General features: G+C 44.1%; 1 non-coding gene across 1 annotated transcript; it reads left to right on the top strand.

Annotated features, from left to right (window-relative positions):
- Positions 1-12,048: 12,048 nt before the first annotated feature.
- Positions 12,049-12,121, top strand: trnak-cuu (transfer RNA lysine (anticodon CUU)). The gene has a single exon. It is a non-coding gene; the product is annotated as a tRNA-Lys (tRNA).
- The last annotated feature ends 2,120 nt before the right edge of the window (positions 12,122-14,241 follow it).

The raw sequence follows: 14,241 nt of genomic DNA, 5'->3' as shown, positions 1-14,241 counted from the left end.
TTACTTTGAGTTTGCGGTATCTGGTCAGATTCTTTATTCAAGACATAACACTCTGTATTTCGGAGGCTGGTTTAAAATGTTTATTGCTCATGTGACAAGGAATCTGGGGCGACTTTTGTTCAATTTATTTCACAGCAAAAATAGTCTCAAAAATCACGTTCCGCCCGGGATCCTTTCGCGTGTGAAGCGAACGTGATAACAACGATGCTACGGAAACACTGCGGTTCAAATGATGTTAGGAACATAACCAGATGTTTAAACTTGCTGTCGAGGAACTGCCAGGATCTTCTTCAATAGTGGACTAGGCTTGAGGGGCCGAATGGCATGCTCCGGCCCCTAATCCTTGCATGCTTATGATCTTATGAACTTTCACAGGAGAACAAACTCGCCCCTGAGCATGCATGAGGAGAAAGCTACAGAAAATATTCCCGCCCAGTGAGCTTTCACTTGTGAGGTGAACGTGTTAACCGCTACACTGCGGAAACATCTCCACTTTCAGCACCTGGTCAGACGGAAATGTGAAGCGAGCAGGTGAACTGCTGAATCCCAGTTTTTAGGAGTTAGTCGTGGTGTCAAACAATGAGTTTCACTTAATGATTAAAAGTAAGAAATGTCAGATTCAAATCCACACCTCCAGAGGAGACTGCGAACAGAACACAGCACCTGAGACCGCTCGGATATCCTGACGATTCAGTGCTGGGTGTGGCCACCTGCAGGGTGATTTTGAACTGTTGTGTCCTGTCACATGAAATAAATGAGGGCAGCAGGCGTAACTCTGCCTGACACCGGGGAAACAGTGAGACAAACTTTGGAGCAAGGGTCTGGTTATTGCCAAACAGCAAAGAAAATATTAATTCTGGAAGAACAATTTCCAAAAATACAGTGCTTTCGACGTGATTTGAACATGCAACCTTCTGATATGAAGTCAGACACGCTACCATTGCGCCACAAGGTCTACACAGGGAGGATGGGATGGTCGTCTATATGAAGGTTTCACAATACAAGTGGCTTTAAAATCTCCGCCCATTCCCACCTGATGTCAGAAGCAGCGCTCACCTGCCAGTCACTGTATGTTTTTTTTCTGACACATTTGTGTTGCTTTCACGGGAAAGCATATTTAATTAACCCCTCACCTTCTTTTGCACAATGAAAGAAATGTTAACTGAGGGACAGTCGGATACTTCAATCATTTGTCCTGTGCTTTGGGGAGCGGGAAGGGAAGTGGACCCGAGTCCATGATCGGATCGGCCATGATCGTATTAAATGGCGGAGCAGGCTCGAGGGGCGTATGGCCGACTCCTGCTCCTATTTCTTATGTTCTTATGTTCTTATGCATATTAACCCATTTTACACACTGTAGTTTAGGAGTCTGGTTCAAAACCTTCATTGCCGATAACACCAGGAATCTGGGGCAACTTTTGTCAAATTTAACAGCACCGGTTATTCCCACCGTGCACAGAAAATAGAATCAGCAGTGAGGATAAAATCCCATGGTGCTCATTTTCAGATTCAATGCAGTAGGATTTCAATTAAAGTGAAAGAATTTTACAGTGAAAAGATTTGGAAGTGTTACTTGTATTTATGTCTTTAATTTAACTTTGTGGCATCTGACTCCCGTTCATGCCACTGCTGAAGAAGAAAGTAGGGTCTGACGTTGACCAGACTGCACTGCCCCTGATATTTGTGAGTTCACCCTTTATATTCAGTTGTTTCTTACCCTTTGATTGGTTGCAGTGTAGCGGATATCACGTTGTCCTCACATGCGAAAGATCCCCGGTGGATCCGTTTTCTCTCACTGAATGTTATCTCTTTATTGAAGTGAAATAAAGAGCAATTAAGGAATAAGGGAGCCCTTTTGCCAGGAGAATAAATAGAAAATAAAAACAGCAAATGCTGGAAATCTCAGCAGGTGAGGCAACATTTGCCAGGAGAATAAACTCGCCTCTGATTGTTCCTCTTTCGCAAGTTTAAACATAAAGTTCGTGGCCAGGATTGAACCAGGGACCTGTCACATGTAAAGAAAACGTGATAACCGCTGTACTGCAGAAACCTCTGGCACAGCAGCCCCAACAAAGGGGAGCTGACCAGTGAGCTCCCTCTGTGCTGATCGGGAATGTGTTTGCTCACCTGAAACAACTTCTGTCCCACACTGAAAGTTCTCAATCCTTCTCCTCCGCTGCCCTTTACAGAAATGTCACGGATCACCCACTCCTCACAGTGGGGCCACAGAGGCTCCTACCGTCTCCCCGCAATCAGCGAACTCGCCCAGTTGACAAAATTAAACCCGGAACACGTGCCCGGCAAAGGGCAGGAGAAGCCAGATAGTCTGTAAGCTCGGTCTATCACAGAAAGTATTGGTATTCATGGTGATTACAGTATTTATTAATCGTCTCACAGTCCTCAATTATTTTAATGCAATGAACTGCTCGAGGATTGAAACCAGATTAGTTCACCGGATCTTAACCCCTCGACCACCAGGGAACAGTTATGATACATATAGATATATTTATATATATTTATATATGAACCGGAATATCAGTGGCTAGCTGCGTAGACCTCATGGTGCAATGGTAGTGCGTCTAACTTTGAGTGAGAGAAGTTGTTCCACAGAGACACCCATTTCATCTTTTGTTCCCTTTTAAACACTAGAAACTGAGACAGGGGGTAGAAATATAGAAATAAAAGCACAGGGATAGAGACAAGAGGAAGAGAGAAGGGGAAAGGGACTGTCCCCATCCAGAACTAATGCAGAAACCCCTCTGCTGCGCTCGGGGTGGCCACCCACAGCCTGGATACACTAACGGGAGAACACCAGCGGCAGGTCGGGGCCATAAAAGGAACGGCGAGCGGCCCTGGGAGCAGCTTGGAGGTCCCGGGAGACTACTCCAGGGAGCAGCGCGAGCTGGTGCAGGAGGGCGGCGGCAGCGAAGAGTGATGTCATCAAGGTCCAGGTCGGTGATTGGAACGTGGGCAGACACAGCAGGAGCGGCGAGATCGGGGCGAAGGAGCGGCGAGAGACTGTAGAGGGATGTGATCAGGGCCCAGGGGAGGCATGAGTTCGGAGCCAGGAGCCCAGGGGCAGCACGGGCCAGCCCACACTGTGATATGTGTGTGCACTCGGTCCGTGAAGCAGAGCTGGTCTCCAGTCCTCTTGGTTAACCCTTGCCCCTGGACCAAGACCTCGCTCTGTCAAGCCCGTGTGATGGCTGGGGTGCAACGGCTACCACACATCAAAAAAATCCACGCACAGGCATCTTCCACCCTTTGGGATGTCGTCTGGGTCCTTCATTGAAACACCTGTGAACTCATCCTTTTTCGGTGTGGAAGCAAGTCATCCTCGTTTCGAGGGACCGCCTATGATGATGATGATGATGGATACATTAACGTCCCAACAGCTCATTGACTGCAGGAGTGGGACCGTGCGGCGCTTCAGAAGACATGTCGAAAAGGCAAAGTCACTGATTCCGTCTCATGTGCTCCTCCGATCAAGAATAGCAAAACACACTAGAAATGCTTCAATAATGGTTACACCTTATCTCCACATTTGCAAAGCAGTTGGCTCGTTGGTTTTGGAGTATGATTGTAGTTTTGGGGTTGTTACTTGAAATTTGCGAGAGTTTCTCAGTTCAAATCCCGCACGAGCCCTCAATTTGTCGCAAATTTTTAATTTGCGTCAAACTTTTGCAAAAAGGACTTGCATTTCTGCAGTGCCTGTTTGGAACTCATGACGCCCAAAAGCGCTGTACAGCCATGGAGTTCCTTTGAAGTGTTGCCAGTGAGAAAAGATGTACCCAAATCACCCCTCACGAACCTCAACTCTTTGCGTAGGAGTTCATAGAATCATAGAAGTTTACAGCACTGAAGGAGGCCATTTCGGCGAATCGTGTCCGCGCCGGCCAATAAGAGGCTATCCAGCCTAATCTCACTTTCCAGTTCTCGGTCCATAACCCTGCCGGTTACGGCACTTCAGGTGCACATCCAAGCACTTTTTAAATGTGGTGAGGGTTTCTGCCTCTACCACTCTTTCAGGCAGTGAGTTCCAGACCCCCACCACCCTCTGCGTGAAGAAATTTTTTCTCTAAACTTTCTACCAATTACTTTAAATTTATCCTCCTGGTTGTTGACCCCTCTGCTAAGGGAAATAGGCCCTTTCTATCCACTATATCTAGGCCGCTCATAATTTTATACACCTCAGTGAGGCCTCTCCTCAGCCTCCTCTGTTCCAGGGAAAACAAACTCAGCCTATTTAATCTGTCCTCATCGATAAGATTCTCCACTCCCGGCAACATCCTCGTAAATCTCCTCTGCACCCTCTTCAGTGCAATCACGTACTTCCTGTAATACGGCGACCAGAACTGCACGCAGTACTCCAGCTGTGGCCTAACCAGTGTTTTATACAGTACAAGTATAAATCCCCACCCCATCTCTTGTAATCTATGCCTCGGCTAATAAAGGCAAGCATTCCATATTCCGTGTTAAACACCTTATCTACTTGGCCTGCTGCTTTCAGGGATCTGTGGACATGCACTCCCTGGATTCTGTGAGGACCCAGCTGATTGGAAAACTGCAAATATAACGCCCTTATTGAAAAAAGGAGGCAGACAAAAAGCAGGAAAGTATAGACCAGTTAGTCTAACATCTGTGGTTGGGAAAATTTTGGAGTCCATTATTAAAGAAGCAGTAGCAGGACAGTTGGAAAAAATAATTCAATCAGACAGAGTCAGCAGGGATTTATGAAGGGGAAGTCATGTTTGACAAATTTGCTGGAATTCTTTGAGGATGTAATGAACAGGGTGGATAAAGGGGAACCCGTGGATGTGATGTATTTTGACTTCTCGAAGGCATTTTGACAAGGTGCCACATAAAAGGTTACTGCACAAGGTCAAAGTTCACGGGGTTGGGGGTAATATATTAGCATGGATAGAGGATTGGCTAACGAACAGAATACAGAGAGTCGGAAAAATGGTTTATTCTCGGTTTGGCAATCAGTAATTAGTTGGATGCCGCAGGGATATATGCTGGGGCCCCAACTATTTACAATCTATATTAATGACTTGGGAAAAGGGATCGAGTGTAAAATAGCCAAGTATGCTGATGAGACAAAGATGAGAGGAAAAGCAATGTGTGAAGAGGATACAAAAAATCTGCAAAAGGACATAAGCAGGCTAAGTTAGTGGGCAAAAATTTGGCAGATGTATTATAATGTTGGAAAGTGTGAGGTTATGAACATTGGCAGAAATAATCATAGAGCAAGTTATTATTTAAGTGGAGAAAGTTTGCAAAGTGCTGCAGTACAGTGGGACCTGGGGTAATTTTGCATGAAACAATAAAGGTTAGTATGCAGGTACAGCAAGTGATAAGAACATAACATGAGAAATAGGAGCAGGAGTAGGCTATACAGCCCTTCGAGCCTGCTCCTCCATTTAATACGAACATGGCTGATCCGAACATGGGCTCAGGTCCACTTCTCTGCCCGCTCCCCATTACCCCTTATTTCCTTATCAGTTAAGAAACTGATTATCTCTGTCTTAAATTAAATTTATGATCAGGAAAGCCAATGGAATCTTGGCCTTTATTGCAAAGGGGATGGAGGATAAAAGCAGGGAAGTCTTGCTGCAGTTATACAGGGTATTGGTGTTGCTACACCTGGAATACTGCGTGCAGTTTTGGTTTCCATATTTACGAAAGGATATACTTGCTTTGGAGGCAGTTCAGATAAGGTTCCCTAGGTTGATTCCGGAGATGAGGGGTTGACTTATGAGGAAAGGTTGAGTAGGTTGGGCCTCTACTCATTGGAATTCAGAAGAATGAGAGGTGACCTTATCGAAACGTATAAGATTATGAGGGTGCTTGAGAAGATGGATGCAGAGAGGATGTTTCCACTGATCGGGGAGACTAGAACTAGGAGGCATAATCTTAGAATAAGGGGCCGCCCATTGAAAAGTGAGATGAGGAGAAATTTCTTCTCTCAGAGGGTTGCCCCAGAGAGCTGTGGAAGCTGGGTCGTTGAATAAATTTAAGACAGATATAGACAATTTCTTAAACGATAAGGGAATAATGGGTTATGTGGAGCGGGCAGGTAGGTGGATCCAGTCCCTGATCGGAGCAGCCATGATCATATTAAATGGCGAAGCAGCTCGAGGGGCCGTATGGCCTGCTCCTATTTCTCATGTTCTCATAATCTTATGTCCCTTTGTTCCTCTACACTTCTCAGTGTCCTACCATTTAATGTCTATTCCCTTTCCTTGTTAGCCCTGCCAAAATGCATGACCTCACACTTCTCCGGATTAAACTCCATTTGCCACTGTTTTGCCCACCTGACCAGTTGCTTGATTTCCTCCTGCATTCCGCAGCTTTCTTCTTCATTATCAACCACACCGCAGATTTTAGTATCAACTGCAAACTTCTTAATCATAACCCCTATATTCATTGATGTAAATCACAAAAAGCAAGGGTCCGAGTACTGAGCCCTGCGGAACCCCACTGGAAACATCTTTCCAGTCGCAAAAACACCCATCAACCATTACCCTTTGCTTCCTGCCTACGAGCCAGTTTTGGATCCAACTTGCCACTTTGCCCTGGATTCCATGGGCTTCTACTTTTGTGACCAGTCTGCCATGTGGGACCTTATCAAAAGCTTTGCTACAATCCATATACACTACATCATATGCTTTGCCTTCATCGACCCTCCTGGTTACCTTCCCAAAAAATTCAATCAAGTTAGTCAGACACGACCTTCCCTTAACAAATCTGTGCTGACTGTCGTTGATTAATCCGTGTCTTTCTAAGTGAAGATTTATCCTGTCCTTTAGGTTTTTTCCAATAATTTACCCACCACCGAGGTTAGGCTGACTGGCCTGTAATTACTCGGTCTATCCCTTTCTTCCTTCTTAAACAAAGGTACAACGTTAGCAGCCCTCCAGTCCTCTGGCACCACACCTGAAGCCAGAGAAGATTGGAAAATGATGGTCAAAGCCTCTGCTATTTCCTCTTTTGCTTCACTTAACAGCCTGGGATGCATTTCATGTGGGCCTGGGGATATCCACTTTCAAAGCTGCTAAACCCCTTAATACCTCATCTCTCACTATGTTTATTTCATCTAATATTTCACACTTCTTCTCCTCGATAGTAGTGTCTGCATCGCCCCTCTCTTTTGTGAAAACAGACGCAAAGTATTCATTAAGAACCATCTCCACATCTTCCGCCTCCAAACACCGATTACCCTCATGGTATCTAATAGACCCACCCTTTCTTTCGTTATCCTCTTGCTCTTAATATATATATAAAACATCGTGCATATGCTGGAGAAATAAAGAGCTGATGTTGAATTAAGACCGACTCGACTCGACTCATTAGAGGAACCAGAGGTGCTCTCGGTAGAAAAGCAACTGAGACAGTGCGGGCACATTTCACCCGGACAAGGTCCGGTCTTTAAAGTGCTACATCAACAGCCCCTCTCTTTTGTGAAAAAGAGGCAAAGTATCGATTAAGAATCATAGCCACGTCTTCTGCCTCCACACACAGATTTCCTTTTTTGGTCTCTAATAGGCTCCAATCTATCCCGAGTTATCCTCTTACACTTAATGTCTTTGTGTTTGTGTTTTTCCTGATTTTACTTGTCAACATTTTTTCATGCTCTCTCTTTGCTTTCCTGATATATTTTTTAATTGCACCCCTGCACTTCTTATATTCCTTTCGAGTTTCTGCACTTGGTGGTCTCACAATTGTACAATTGTAGCAGGATTTCCCTGCTTTTATACTCCATCCCCCTTGTAATTAAGACTAACATTCCATTTGCCTTTCTAATTACTTGCTGTAACTGCATACTAACCTTTTGTGTTTCATGTACAAGGACCCCCAGGTCCCTCTGCACCGCAGCATTTCGTAATCTCTCCCCATTTAAATAATTATTTGCTTTTTTATTATTGCTACCACAGTGGATAACCTCATATTTCCCACATTATACTCCATCTGACAAATTTCTGCCCACCCACTGAGCCTATCAATATCGCTTTGCAGATTGTTTGCGTCCTCCTCACAACTTGCTTTCCCACCTATCTTTGTATCATCAGCAAACTTGGCGACATTACAAACATGCAGAGCACAGAACAAATTATTGACGGATTGACTTTCTCTCAGTTAGCATTTCTTTCATTGTGTAAAAGAAGATTATCGAATCATTAATTATTTTATCCCATGAAAGCAAAATAAAAGCATAACGAAAATAATTGGAACATTTGAAAGGAACATTTTTGTTTTGTGCAGTTTCGGTCAGAGAAATGTTTGTGAAAGGAATTTTTTGCAGAAACGGATTCAGCATTTCAGCTTGTCGCTGAACACTTCTCTCTGGGTACTGCACTAAGCAGCAGTTTCCGTAGTGTAGCGGTTATCATGTTCGCCTCACCCGCGAAAAATCCCTGGTTTGAAAACCAAATGAACATGTTATTTTTGTAACAAAAACTGATTTTAATTGTTCATTCCCTCCTTCCGTCCTGTAAACTTCTCTGATTCCATGATGAGCAATGAACATTTAAAACCAGTCTCCTAAAATACAGAGTGTGAAAATCAGAAAGGGAATAAAACTTCCTCAATGATTAAAGTTTCACAAATTATTAAAATGAAGTTCTTGAAGTATCGACTGTCCCTCAGTGATCATGTTAGCATTTCTTTCATTCTGCTCAACAATGCTATCGGTTAATACCAGCAGATCTAAGCCGCATTTCAAACCCGGAAACAACTCATTCATTATTCACCCTTCCCAGTTCCAGTGCACAGAGGGTTATTTATACTCCATCCCCGAAACTCAAGTCCAACTTCTGACATTCCTTATTTCTAATTATCAACGCATTTGTTTTGACACCACTCTGAAGTGCTTTGGGTCATCTGTGTAATTTAATTAAATTACTTCACTTTGTGGTAGCAAAATTACTTCCCTAACTGGGAATCGAACCCTGGTAACTGAAGTGATTGGAAAGTTTTTGTGAAGCATTTAAATATGCCCTGCAAAAATCTCGCACTGCTAATTAAAAAACACGGTTACAATTTGCGTCAGTGCGAAAGAAGGGGATTGAAAATGACAACAAAAACACCAGGCAGCAAGTGCATTAAGACAAATTCAAACTTTTCACAAAGTTGGTACTCCGAATCAACGGCTGAGCTAAAGTGGGCACTGACCAATAGTTAAGAAACATCTCATTATAAACGATGAGCCCACAAATATCAGGAAGAGTGCAGTCTGGTCAATGTCAAACCCCTCCTTCCTTATTCAACAGAGACATGAATGGCAGACAGACGCCACAAAGTTGAATTAAAGAGCGAAATACAAGTCACATTTAATTTCCAAATACTTTCACTATGAAATTCTTTCACTTTATTTCAAATCTTACTGCGTTGATTCTGAAAATGAGCACCATGTGATTTTATCTTTAATACTGATTCTATTTTCTGTGCACGGTAGGAATTACCGCTCCAGTTTTGAGCCCAATTTGACAAAAGTTGCCCCAGATTCCTGGTGTCGTCAGCAAAGAATATTTTGAACCAGACTCCTAAAATAGTGTTTCATTATATTAGTTCACAGGATCTGGGTGTCACTGGCAAGGCCAGAATTTATTGTCGAACCCTAATTGCCCTTGAGAAGGTGGTGGTGAGCCACCATCTTGAACCGCTGCAGTCCGTGTGGAGAAGATGCTCCCACAGAGCTGTTAGGGAGGGAGATCGAGACTTTTAACCCAGTGACGATGAAGGAACGACCGATATATTTCCAAGTCAGGATGGTGTGTGACTAAATCTAACAATGTCTGGTGTCGCAGGCACCAAACATTTTAAAGCAATGTCCTAAAATGCAGTGTGTAAAATGAGACAAGATAATAATTCACAGAAAAATAGAAACATAGAAAATAGGTGCAGGAGTAGGCCATTCGGCCCTTTGAACCTGCACCGCCATTCAATGAGTTCATGACTGAACATGCAACTTCAGTACCCCATTTCTGCTTTCTCGCCATACCCCTTGATCCCCCTAGTAGTATGGACTACATCAAACTCGTTTTTGAATATATTTAGTGAATTGGCCTCAACAACTTTCTGTGGTAGAGAATTTCACAGGTTCACCACTGTCTGGGTGAAGATGTTTCTCCTCATCTCGGTCCGAAATGGCTTACCCCTTATCCTTAGACTGTGACCCCTCGTTCTGGACTTCCTCAACATTGGAAACATTCTTCCTGCATCTAACCTCTCGAACCCCGTCAGGATTTTAAATGTTTCTGAGATCCCCTCTCATTCTTCTGAACTCCAGTGAATACAATCCAGTTGATCCAGTCTTTCTTGATATGTCAGTCCCGCCATCCCGGGAATCAGTCTGGTGAACCTTCACTGTACTCCCTCAATAGCAAGAATGTCCTTCCTCAAGTTAGGAGACCAAAACTGTACACAATACTCCAGGTTCGGCCTCACCAAGGCCCTGTACATCTGTAGTAACACCTCCCTGCCCCTGTACTTAAATCCCCTCGCTATGAAGGCCAACAGGCCATTTGCTTTGTTAACCGCCTGCTGTACCTGCATGCCAACCTTCAATGACTGATGTACCATGACACCCAGGTCTCATTGCACCCCCCCTTTTCCTAATCTGTCACCATTCAGATAATAGTCTGTCTCTCTGTTTTTACCACCAAAGTGGATAACCTCACATTTATCCACATCATACTTCATCTGCCGTGCATTTGCCCACGCATGACATGCAAAGCAGGGAAAGTAATGTCTAAAATGGGGCTGTATAAAATTAATGTGAATATTTTTCTGCCTGACAGGGTTTTGGAAGCAGATTTAATATTAACTTTCCAAAGGGAAAGATAGTTGAAAAATAAACATTTGCAGGGTGCTGGGGAATGGGACTAATTGGAACCTTCTTTCACAGAGTCAGCACAGATAACAACATAAGAAATCGGAGCAGTAGTAGGCCATACGGCCCCTCAAGCCTGCTCCACCATTCAATGTGATCATGACTGATCGTCGATCTCAACTCCACTTTCCCGCTCGATCTCCCGATCCCTTGATTCCCTGAGACTCCAAAAATCTATCGAACGCAGCCTTGAATATATTCAGAGACTCAGCATCCACAGGCCTGTGGGGCAGAGAATTCCACAGATTCATAACCCCCTGAGTGAAGAAATTCCTCCTCATCTCTGTCTTAAATGTCCGACCCCTTAACCTGAGACTGTGCCCCCAGGTTCTAGATACTCCAGCCCGGGGGAAGCAACCTCTCAGCATCTACCCTGTCAATCCCCTTCAGAATATTGTGTGTTTCAATGAGATCACCTCTCATTCTTCTAAACTCCGGAGAGTATCGGCACATTCTACACAATCTCTCAACTTAATACAGTCCTCTCATCCCAGGAATCAATCTGGTGAACCTCTGTTGTACCACCTCCCCGGCAAGTGTGTCCTTCCTCAGATAAGGAGACCAAAACTCTGTGCAGTACTTCAGGTGTGGTCTCACCAGGGCCCTGTACAATTGTAGCAAGACTTCCTTACTCTTGTACTGTGGGCTATATATTCGGTGCTATGGGGCAACTGCAAACAGTGCTCCCTGGCAGTCTAGTGGTTCGGGTTTGGTGTTCTCATTGCTGTGGTCAGTGTTTGATTTTCGGTCAGGGAAAGCATTGTTACAGAGCAAGTTGATTAAAAATAATTCAAGTCGGTGAAATACTGAATAATTGTTTCAATCTGCATTAATGCACCGACATGTATTGCACACTGAAGGAAATACAAATATGTTTGCCCAGCGACTGTTGAATTTTAATAACTTTTTATACAACCGTAGAATCAGCAGAAAAACAGGATATTCGCCCATAGTACTTATCTAAGGAAATATATACTTGCCTTGGAGATGGTGCAACAGAGGTTCAACAGATTGATTCCTGGGATGAGAGGGCTGTCCAATGATGAGAGATTGTGTAGAATATGCCGATACTCTCTGGAGTTTCGAAGAATGGGAGGTGATCTCGTTGAAACGGACAATATTCTGAAGGGGATTGACAGGGTAGATGTTGAGAAGCCCGGCTAGCTCAGTCGGTAAAGCATGAGACTCTTAATCTCAGGGTCGTGGGTTTGAGCCCCATGTTCGTCGATTACTGTTCCTTAAAATTTATGTTGCTTTCACGGAAAAACATCAGTAATGTACCCATAATCTTCTATTATTTTGAGAGCACCTTTCAATGCTTCACCAAACCATTCCTTTCGCTGCAGCCACCCGGGATCGTTTCCTGGTTTGGGAAGTAACTTTGATATCACCGTTTGGAATTGAAGTGGAGTAATTTTATGAAGTTCGATGGATGTCCCAAAGCACTTCAGAATGGTGTCAAAACAACTGAGTTTCTAATTAAAAACACTGAATGTCAGGAGTGGGATTTGAATCCACACCACCAGAGGAGACTGTGACCTGAACGCAGCGCCTTAGACCGCTCGGCCATCCTGACTGTTGGATGCTTCAGTTACAAGTTATTACTCGGGAAAGTTTCAGACCGGGCGCTTGTTCAGTGTTGCTGGAAGGCCCAGTGATCGGGATATCCTCTCCCCCGGGGTTTTCTTGAGCCTGTGCTCGGTGCACGAGGAGCTTTGCCCCGGGTCTGAGGTAGTTTGCATCCCAGGGATGGACAATAACACTCTGAGCTCTGGAACTGGGGAAGAGCGAATAATTAATGAGTTGTTTGTGGGTTTCAAATGGAACTTAGATCTGATGGTATAAACCGATAGTGTTGTTTCGCAGAATGAAAGAAATGCGAAAAGGGACAATCGAAATTTCAATAACTGAACTTTAATAATTAGTGAAACTTTAACGCTTGATGAAGTTTTATCCCCGATCTGATTTTACACACTCTGTATTTGAGTAGATTAGTTTTAAAATGTTCATTGCTCATGCGACAATGTATCCCGGACAGCTTTTGTTCAATTTTATTGCAGACAAGTTTTTGCTTCACAAATAATGTTTCCGCACAGGCTCGAAACAGAGACTTTTCGCGTGTGAGGTAAACATGATAACCGCTACACTACGGAAACTGCTGCTTAGCTCAGTGCCCAGAGAGAAGTGTTCAGCAACAAGCTGAAATGCTCAATCCCTCTCTCTGCAAAACGTTCCTTTCACAAACATTTCTCTGAACGGAACTGCACCAAACAACAATGTTCTCCTTTCAAAGTCATTAAACTCCCAATTCCCACATATGCAATTTTAAGGACAAGGACTGACAGCGCTTTGCGATCAGAAAATTGCAGGAAACCCCTGTGGTTAATGACAGGGCTTTTGATGGTTGATTTCTGTACACACCTTGTGTTATGTATTTAACCCTTGGCGATCTGTATCACACCACCACCAGAGGGCCTACCTGTTGGAGTCCCAAGGGATTCCAGCATCCCTTGGCAGCACAGTATAAAAGCACTCTGGAGTTTTATTAAAGGAGCTAATGTCACACTTACTCATTGTTCACAGTACTCAGTTAAATTCTTTATTATGAGTGTATCAATTGGCGACGAGACAACGAACAACCACGCGAAAATCCAAGTAACAGTTGGTATAACTTGATAACAGCACAGCTGGCAATGGTTGCGGAATATATTCGTGCAGCCAAAACGCACAATGACAACCTGGAACTGCACGGCACAGAATACTCAGTGAAAAACAATTAAAGGCTTTGTCCCTGAATGGGCTACGATCCACCAACCTTGCAGTTAATAGTTGAACGCACGTATCCATTGCACCACAGAGACTGATAGATGCACATATTGCAAGACATCGCTGTGATATCTTTACAGAGCACAGCACACACAGCTTCCGAAAATGCAGGCTGCTCTCTCGGAACTCTCCGGAAAGAGCCTGTTCTGTTTCATGATTAACGATACAGTTGCAGTACACAATACGTCCACATCCACAGTGTGGAGCTACAAGCATTACATGCTCACAGACATTACAATCCCAAACTGCGGTGTCAGTCAGTTAAAGCTTCAGATTGCTCTGACCGGGATGGAACTTGTCCACTCTCAGTTGTACTTTTCCCAAAAAAAGGGTGGGACATTCATTGTGGATGTGTGGAAGCAGTCTGGTCCCGCACACTGCAGACACTTCCATGTCACCGCCAACCAGCTCTCCCACAACCGGTGTGATCTACCTTCCAGCCTTCCGGTGCCTTGTCTGTGACGAAGTATTCTGACTGTCCCGAAGCCGGTATCCTTTGTCATCAATCGGGTTTTAAGTTG

This window comes from Pristiophorus japonicus, unplaced genomic scaffold (assembly GCF_044704955.1).
Source record: "Pristiophorus japonicus isolate sPriJap1 unplaced genomic scaffold, sPriJap1.hap1 HAP1_SCAFFOLD_42, whole genome shotgun sequence".
In the NCBI taxonomy this organism is placed as follows: domain Eukaryota; kingdom Metazoa; phylum Chordata; class Chondrichthyes; family Pristiophoridae; genus Pristiophorus; species Pristiophorus japonicus.
Note: the sequence above shows the minus strand (reverse complement) of the source record. Positions and strands in the feature narration are given on the sequence as shown.